Consider the following 8,157-nt stretch of genomic DNA (forward strand, 5'->3'; position numbering starts at 1 on the left):
CCTTTAATTGTTGACTGCAATGAAAGTCCAGTTTGGCAACTACCACACAACAACACAAGCGTGGCTGTAGCCTGAGACTGATTATTTCATTTCCTTTCAGTCCATTTGGGCATTTGCCTCAGATGGATTCTTTTGAAGGGCACTTTAGAAATGATTACACATGTGAAAGGAGAATGAGGGGATAAATGGGGGCATTTCCACCAATGATAAACCAACTGATTGATTTGATTTTGATTTGATTTATTCTTTGTGCAAACCAACAGGCTAAATAAACATGTCTGTCCACATCACATATATGGTGCTGCATCAGTTTTATGCAGACACAACTTTGTATATAGAAAATGGACACACTAATATTGCAACATGTGACATTAGCCTCAGTGATTTGCATATTGTTGGATCACCAGCTTAGTCTAATTGTGTGTCAGAACTCGCCTCAGTGTTACTGTTTTTTAAATGTTTTATAGAAAAAGTTAAATTACCAATTCACTTACTAAGAAATGGCAAATGACTAGACTCCTCTTGATCTGTGGACACAGAGGTTAAGTTAAAAGAGATAAAGATGCTTTCCTCATTCATTAAATATGGACTGTATGCATCAAAGGCAAAGATATGGATGGAAATCCATGTCCGTCCGTCCTTCTTTCTATCTGTTTGTCTTTCGTATACAGAGCTTTAGCTACATTCACATGACTCAAATCTGATTTATCTTCTCTATCCAAGTGAGTCAGATCTGATCCAAAACAAATCAGATTCTTTCAAACTGGCTCTGGGCCACTTCCATATGTGGTCCTGGATCTGACTCATATTCAGCATTTGATCATGCAGCAGCTGTCAGAATGGTCAGAATGGTCAGATTGGAATTCATGTGGTGTTTTAACATGTCATTCTTCTGCACATATTGCCTGTCGTCATCATTCGGCCCCTCACAGACCAGTAAAAATAAACACAGAGGAGGCAACAACAGTGGGGGTCAGTGAAGAAGAGACAACTGTCACATTTGTTGTCTCATTTGTTTCTTCCGCTGGCCTCTTGATTATGCAGTTTGTCTTTGAGCTGCTGTATCTCAAGCAGAAGGGCTCCTTTCTCCTGCAGTCATAGTTTCTTCATGAAGATTGTCTCCATGTTGTTTAAAAGAAAAGCATTCATCCAGGCAAACACCAAGATATTTATAGCAGGTAACAACTTCTGTTGTCTTCCCCTGAGTTGTAACAATATCCACTTTATCCTGTGATAAGACCATGTTAACTACTGAGCCACCGCACTCTTTGATTAACCGATGATTACTTGTTAATTAAAATGACTTGTCTAATTAACTGGAATTGTAGTAGACTCTCTATGCAGTCTCAGATGTACAATAAAAGTCATCACAAGAGAGCAAAGCTATTATCAGCTCAGCTTCATCATCACGCCCATGCAGGGAGGCCAAACAGGGAAGGGAAGGCTCATATCCGGCTCTGGACCCCCAGGACTAGCAGTGTTTACTGTATTGAGTGTCCAGAGGTTCCAACAGGGCCCCAGTATCAATATAAGGGCCTGTGACTGTGCTGGCAAAGTCTGTGACGGAAATAGATTAACATCGGAGGTAAATCTAACTTTAGACCCAAAGGAAGGTGGAAAATTTTAATAAATCTTGGTCTCCTAAGGAATGATAATGGCCTCTTAAAAATATCTAGCAGTGTCCCTTCTATAAAGCTTCCAAGCTACAGTGGCGATACAATCATTTTCAATAAGAGTGAAAGTGATACATATACATATATACAGTATACAGTATATACAGTATATACTCACACACACACACACATGCATGCTCACACTCTGCCTCTGGATACCTCCAGAAGAAAAAAGGTGATTAGGGAAATAACGTGGGCAATTGATCTTATTACATTAGTGGTGTGAGGTAATATGAGGCAGTGTCAGTAAAATTATGAACTATAAAACAGTGAAGAGACTTAGTCTGGATCAGAGTGGGGCAGACAGACTACAGTGGGCCCACTATATCCTGGACCTACTGACACATTAGGGACGGGCAGGAATTAGGTCAGGGCTCGACTGTAGAAGGTAATAGATGGCTACAGCAGAGATTTATGTGAGACACTGTCTCTCTAGAGAGAAGCAGAGAGCGAGAGACTGACGTAGAGAGAGAGAGAGAGAATGGAGGTTGGTATTGGAACTAAATAAGACTGTCAGTTTGTGCTGAATTCGTCCTGAGGTGACAGAGGGAGGGAGAGAACAAAGAGCAGAGCAATGGAGAAAGAACTGGGACAAGAGTGATGATGGAGGAGACACAGAGGCTGAAAGAACGATCGCAGCGGTGCAGTTAATGCCAGACTGAGGACACAGTCTGATGTAACTTCTTCTGTGGTGGAAAAGGAAGTGGGGTTAGTTTAAGCATCTAGTTCATTTCCTGTATAGACAATACTAGGTGACTGAGAGTTGGAGCACTTCAACCTTTAGGAGGACATAAAACTCTCCTGCTGGAAAAGATGGAGATACCAGTCTGTGTACACAGATCTGATGGAGAGTTGACTACAATTATTTTGATGGTTTCCGTTTCTCTACTTCATTCAGACATTAAGAACCTATTCAACTCGCACTGGACAGATGCATGGGTTGCCATTCATTTCAGACTAGAAGAAATAATAGCTTTTTGTAATTGTGCATTTGCCTGATAGAACCCTAAAAGTTTTAAAACCCCAAATCAATCACATAGAGCTGGGGATGACAGATTTGTTTGATTCGTTTGTCACAACTGTTTATCTAAAGCCCCGTTTACGCAGAGATCACGGAAACTTGCCTGTTTTGGCCCTTCTTCAAGGCAGGTTTTTTGATTTAACCCTGTTTACACTGAACTTATAAAGGACAGAGGCGTCTGTTTTGACTGCTTTCACACAAAATCCTTCCCACAGGGTTGTGCAGAGGTGAGGCTGTGTTTATTTGTGTTTTAGAGTGTAACCACAGTGACTCCTCTTGGTGATGCTACCTCTGACTGTGGCAGTTTGGAGGGCCAACATTGACCCCCTATGCCACTAGTGTAGTTTTTTATACAGAACAGTAAAGTGAAAAAGTCCAGCATTGACTGAGCAATGGGACTTAATGGTGGCACTCAAATGTACTTTTTCAAAGTGGAAAAGGAGGCGAGAGGTTTTCCTGTAGTCTTTGTTACATAGCATGAAAAGGCAACATAAAACCATTTGACATGAAAATGTTTTCAAATGCATTTACATTACAGATGGTCCTATTCCATCCACAGACTGTGCTCTGTCACCTACAGAAACACATTCATTGTGCTGGCTTTTATGTACACTGTTAACTTAAGCACACTCTGCACACACTCACACACTAATCAGTGTTGCACTAGCTGCCACTGCCCCTTATTGAAGGCTGTTAGCGACGACTTAAACAAACAGTGTCTTTAGCTGCGGTCAATGGCTCTAAACAGCCACGAGTCACATCACCCATTAAAATTAGGGTGGAAGTATTAGAACTGATGCTATTGTACTGACATTACTGTTGTGTGTGTGTGTGGGTGTGTGTGTGTGTGTGTGTGTGTGTGCATGTGCTAATGAAGGTAATGAAATTGTCATTAATGTGTGTGGTGACTCAACAATAGGAAAGCAATTGGGTTTATGAAAGGCTTATTGCTTTCCATATTTCAGCCTTAAGCAATAAAAACGTGGATGTGTTTTCCCATCGACAAGCCCATTTAAAGCGGCTTCCAAAGCCCTGACAGGCCATAACTAATTCTGTGAAGCAGCCGGTCCACAAGAGCTACACTGACACAGTAGGCTGCTCGTACAGTTTGATCTACCCTTTGAGCACTACAAGGCCCAAAGTAGAGTAGAGTAGAGTAGAGTAGGTGCTTTATTGATCCCACAGTGGGGACATTGTGATAGTGATAGTTGAACGTTTCATTGCAAAACCACCAACATTAATGCGCTTCTGTTCTTCTGGTTTCATGCTTTTCACCAGATTTGTGAAATGTTGTTCTGTCTTCTCCTTTGCTGTTGTCATTTGTGTATATTACCTGTTTTCCAATTCAACGGACACGTCCTTGAAAAGCTCCACTTGGAGACTGATTGCATCATAGCATCACCTCACGACTCATCCCATTTTGAAGGCTCCTTCAAAATGCAGCCAAGAAATGTGTTCTTCTTTTGCTGGGCACCAGGAGCAGCACAGCCCATAGCGTGGCCTTCGTGGTCTTTAATGGTTACATAAACCACGCCTTCATAGGCTGCGTCCTTCAAAGGACACGGACCCTGAACTGAGACACGGGTATTGTGTTTTGTCTTCTTGTATTTGATAACATATTGTATTCATATATATATGTGCTGGCTGGTTGTTATGCCACCATATAGAATGGCTTCACTGAGTACTGTATTTGAGGCTAAACAAATTTTTAACACTCAGTGATGCCGTGCTGAAAAAAGAGTGACAGGTTACGCCATTTGGCTCTGGGGGAGTTTGGACCGGGAAGCGGGGCATTACGTCACACTTAACAACCAGATAGTTGAGGTGTGAAGACATTTAACCAATCATGGGTGGCTGCTCGGTGCAGATGTCCCTCAGATGTTCCTGGAAATTGATTTTAGTATTATCTCCTGAGGGGTGATGAAATTTCACTTCTCCAAAACAGCTGGAAGGCCGTGGACACAAATGCAGAACCTGTGACGAGCATTACTTGGCTCGTTTTGCTACATCGAAGTTCGAAGTTCCTACTGTATAATGGAAAAAATCCCTTTAATTAACAGGATGCTGAAATGTTAGTTCACACAAATGACAGAAAATAACAGAACTTCCTCAACATTGCTCATGAGGAAGAAACATGTCACCCAGTGCAGCAACGTGGCACAGTGGAGCTCCGCAACACAAACGAATAAGATTCACAGACATTACGGGAGGACACAAAATTCATTGTTGGTTTTTTGTGGGATGTTTTGAAAATAATTAAAACATAAATCATTGGCCTTTTCCTTTAAGCAAGTTACAGAAATCATCAGCATGTGTCGCGAAAAGCAATGTCCCATTTATTCTGGTAAAGTTCTTTAGCTGTGTCTCTGGATTACTATTATTTCTAAAAAGATAAATTACTATTACGTTTTTAAATGTCACTGAATGATTTGAACACTACAAATACATTTCCATTTAGATTAAGTGCATTTGAGAAGTGGCAGAAGTCTCACAGACTTATATTCGAGAGCCTTAAACTGTAAATGTAACTGAAGGTGTTTGACCGACTGGACACCACTAAGGCTAAGTGTGAAATGTATTTTTGGTGTGATTCAAGAAATCGTTGCATCTGTGTGTGATTGCGACAAAGCTGCAAAGTTGGAATGATCTCCGTGCACTCGCTGTTTACTTGGCCTCCATTATCTTTTCTTTTGTAGGCTGATAGTGTCTCCTGGCAGGGAATAATCGGGCTGTAAATCAGAAATGTGTTTGTGCATGGCTATGAGGGAATTCAGACATGCACAATCAGAAGCATAAACATGCAGGTGAGGAACAAGAACGCAGGAAAGTGCATTCCGTTTGATTTTATTGTGGAGAAAAAAGCTGAAAACAATAATGCCTGATGCTTCCATTAGCTGTGCAGAACATGTATACAAGCCCACTCTGTGATTATGCACATTAGAGAATCAGCCATGGCAAGCTTCACTCCTCAACACATTTGAATATGCAAATGCTTCCTGGCACAAAAAGCCTTGACAAGCTGTTATTACATGATTCCTGTGGGTGCAGACACAACAGCCTGAGAAGATATTAGAGGAGGCAGAACAAGAGTCGCCCTAGATAGTTGCCGGGGAGATGCTTGCATGTTGCATGCACTTGTGGGTGCTTGAATGTGTGTTTGTGTGCTTGTACAGAGGAGTGTAATAATGCCACTGGTGTTTGTTTACCGGTGTTTGGCATGAACCCATTCCATAGTAGCATATTACAGCAATGTGGTCATTGTTTTTGTCTCGTAACGGGCAGTGAAATGCAGACTACACAATTTAAACTCGATGATTGTCTGACACAACAGTGTCAGTGGAGTGCCAGGACCAAAAATAGACGTCACATGCAACAGTCGCTTGTTTTATTTTGTAGTGTATCATGGTTCAGTCAGTACAAATGTTTTCCTAATTTTGGGCAGGATACATTTTCTACAGGACACTTTACACAATCAGTTGATGTTCCTGAAGTCAAAGAAGCTCAAAGTGTTTCACTGATCTTAATGAAACTTCAGTCAAGTTTAAAGTCCATAGAAATGACGTGAACAGCCTGAACAGTCTGTGCATGACTTCTGGGCAATTTGATCATGTGGTGTGTAACCGGACACAAATGGCAGGTAACTGTGAATTAGTTTAACTTTAGGGCAGAAAACAAAATGAACTTTGTACACATGCTAGTTTTCATTCTTAACTGCCACTGCTGTCCAGTTAGACCAGTCTATTGTCTCCTGGTCAGCTCTATTTGTCATCACAGGGATGTCAGCAGCCATCGTCAGTATGTAGAACTAACCCTAGCTATAGGTGTAGTTATTTCTGTTTGTCTAGGTGTTGTTTTGGATTTCTAGAGGAACCACACCGAAACTGATGCTCTGCATCTTCTGCTCTTTCATGGTTGTAACTTGCTCTGTCCACTCTGCAGTGCAGAACCACCACAGTGAAACACTGCATCACCGCTGTGTGTGTGTGTGTGGTTACATGTATATATACATGTACACCTGACCACGCTAGGTCTGCCAGCTCTATCTGCCAGTAATCCAGGAGTTGTTTTTCTTTTGAACGGGTGACAGAAACAGGCTTTACTGGGTCCAGCAGTCACAGATAGAAGTGCAGCCACAAGCTAGACAACTCTGACCTTTCGCATCATCAAAATATGAAAATAAAAACCACTTGGATGACGGCATTCATAGTGCACTGTACAGGATTTGTCCCCTGAGCACTTCTACACCACAAAACCACCAAGTGAGGCAGGAGACCGGTGATCCAAAGCCCCTACAATAAGGTATAAGAAGCCAAAATTTGTTTAATTAAAATGAAATTGTGCAAGTTTAGCTTCTCTTACCATATTGGTGCCCTGGAGTTGTGTTCTATTTGTTCAATCTGTATTTTAAAAACACCGACATTTTCATAGATTGAATTTGGATTCGAGACCTAAATCAATTAAAGACCAGACAGTGTTAACCTATCAGAGCAACTGTACATCAACTTCAGTCCCAGGGCTGAACAAGGATTATCAAAGAAACAGGTCTGCACAGCCTAAAATTAGCTGAGTGATTCTTTGCATTGTATGCACTAAATGGCTTGTCACTTTCGAGTGTAGCCAGTCATAACTCAGTTAATAATGCTAATTAGACCCTAGTTCACAAATACTGCTGTTATATGTTGTAATATGTAGACATTTAGCAAATCACACTCATGTTTTGTTGTTCACATCTTTGTAGTAAATACCTAGAGTCCAGTCTTTCATCTTAGAGCAGTGAAGCAGTTGAACAGCAGTGAAGGTCAAATGATAATTTGGAGGGAGAAGCAACACTGAGAAAAGGGAAATGAATACACCTCCCATTTGCTGGTCATTTTGTAAAGGTCACTGGGAAAATGTTAAAAACCTGCAGGGAATGGGAAACTGCAAATGGCAGTGGCAGAAAAAATAAAGCACTGAATTTGGAAATGTGATTCTTTGCCAAAGCTCCCACTTCTTCTGTTTTACTGTTGGCCCTGGTTTTGTATTTCCCAAGGTCAGTTCACTTGCATGAATCTAATCATCTCAAATATAGTGAGATTTAAACTTTTGGCAGAAAAAAGCTTTTCAAAGTCACAAAGGTGATGAAGTGGATAAGAGATAGATTCCACTACAAGTAGGCATTACGTCTGTTTACATCACTAAACAACAAATATAAACTGGGGTACTGAGCGTTTGTGCACAAATCTAAACATTAGATTTCAGTCAATCACCGCTTTGTGCTTTAGTTTGTTGTGTGTAGGAGTGAGTCTAATCAAAGACTGTGCGGTACCTTTAGTTCAAATTTAAGTAACCCCTTTGCAGGCCATTAAACAGAAAGCCAAATAATCAAGCCTCAGAAGAGAGAGATTAATGAAGAAGTAGTAGAGAATGAATTCCCTCTTTGGTTGATGCAGTGTCACAAGATGTGTATGAAGCAGAAAAACA

This window comes from Monopterus albus, unplaced genomic scaffold (genome assembly GCF_001952655.1).
Source record: "Monopterus albus unplaced genomic scaffold, M_albus_1.0 scaffold257.1, whole genome shotgun sequence".
NCBI classification, from domain to species: domain Eukaryota; kingdom Metazoa; phylum Chordata; class Actinopteri; order Synbranchiformes; family Synbranchidae; genus Monopterus; species Monopterus albus.